This window comes from Triticum dicoccoides, chromosome 5B (assembly GCF_002162155.2).
Source record: "Triticum dicoccoides isolate Atlit2015 ecotype Zavitan chromosome 5B, WEW_v2.0, whole genome shotgun sequence".
In the NCBI taxonomy this organism is placed as follows: domain Eukaryota; kingdom Viridiplantae; phylum Streptophyta; class Magnoliopsida; order Poales; family Poaceae; genus Triticum; species Triticum dicoccoides.
Window position 1 is genome coordinate 606,865,353 of NC_041389.1, and position 1,581 is coordinate 606,866,933.

A 1,581-nucleotide genomic window follows, 5' to 3' on the forward strand; every position below is an offset into this window, starting at 1 on the left:
ATATATATTCAATATCATCGGATGACCATATACAATTTTGAACAAGTTTCCATACATGATTTAATGCATATAAAGTTCTACGTCCTCGTAATAGTGTTCTCCTTTAGGATGGAGGACTTCCCTGCTGAACCATCCAGCTAGTTCCTCTTGAAGTGGTCGGAAGCGAGCTTCTGGACTAAGCATCCACCGGAGGTTATTCCTCTGAGCATTGGTATCACTCGGAACCCGCTCAGAGGTGTATCTCCGGATCATCTCACAGACATAGTATCCACATAGATTGGTCTCCGGTGGCTGAATATCCCCAGCATTCTTAGCCTTTAACATTTTGAATTCTAGCTCTTTTTTGAATTCACCGACCTTTGTATCTACGAACCGTCTCCAAACCCTACGAGGCAAAGAAAATTAAATGAACAAGAGAGTTATTAATTAGTTACTTGATATTAGGAAATGAACGAAATAGGCCGATTGATATAGAGCGCAAATGAATGAAAATAATTACTTCTGCAGCATTCTTCTCATGCCGCCCCAAAGCTTTGGATCCATATTCACAGAGTCGTGGACGAGACATTCTGAGGTGTTAACTTTAATTACTAGCAGAATCCAGTGGAACCTGCGGACACGATACATGCACAGTACGTCATGCATAACTCATCGATTAGCCGGCCACATACCATGCATGGAGTAAACAAAAGAGAATGTGCTCAAGACAGAAACACTCACTCAAAATGGTAAGGAAATAGAATATCACTTTTGAGTTCCTGCTTTGTAAGAAACCGCCACAGGTCTGCCTCCACGTCGGCGGGGTAACGCTCCAACACATGTCCATTAACGATGTATGGGTCAATGAACCCAACATCATGGATGTTCCTTACTCTGCATTCCTTAATCTTCATTCTGCATGTATAATAGCGGACACAACAATATAGTTAGGACATATATATAGTGCAGGCAATATGAACGAGATGGGGTAGAAATTAATAAATCACTTACAGAACGTAGCAACTGATGATAGATTTATTGAGCTCGCGCAGATTGAAAAGCTGGAACAATTCACTCAGTTCAATTTGTACATAGTAATGTTTGAAGTGATGCTCATGTCTAACTTCCGCATAAATATATTCTTTGGCGTTTTTATTTTTTACGTAACCCTTGTACCATTTCAGCAGACCTTTCATTTGTGGAGGTAGATCCTTTTCCTGCGCAGGCTCGACGAGAGGCCCATTCTTGACATATGTAATTACTACCTCCTTCACTGGCGCCTCATCAAGGCCTAACAGTTCACGAAGAGTAATACCTAAGTTGGCCGCTTGTTCTCTGGCACTCGTTACAGTCAATCCCTGTGCTGCCGCAGCTTGTATGATCTCGGGGGCATCCGGACAGAAGGCTTCCACTATAAGCGGGGCAATCGATTGTTTACTTTGTTCCCCGAGCTGGGCAACTTGTTTCCCGCTTTTTTTACTTTCGGCCTTCTCCCGCTCTTTGTTCTCCTTGAACATGAGTGCCTGCCTGCGAAGTTCACGTGCATAGTCGTTAGGCAGATTCTTCGCGGCTTGGGACGGTGTGCTCAAAAATGACTTAGCC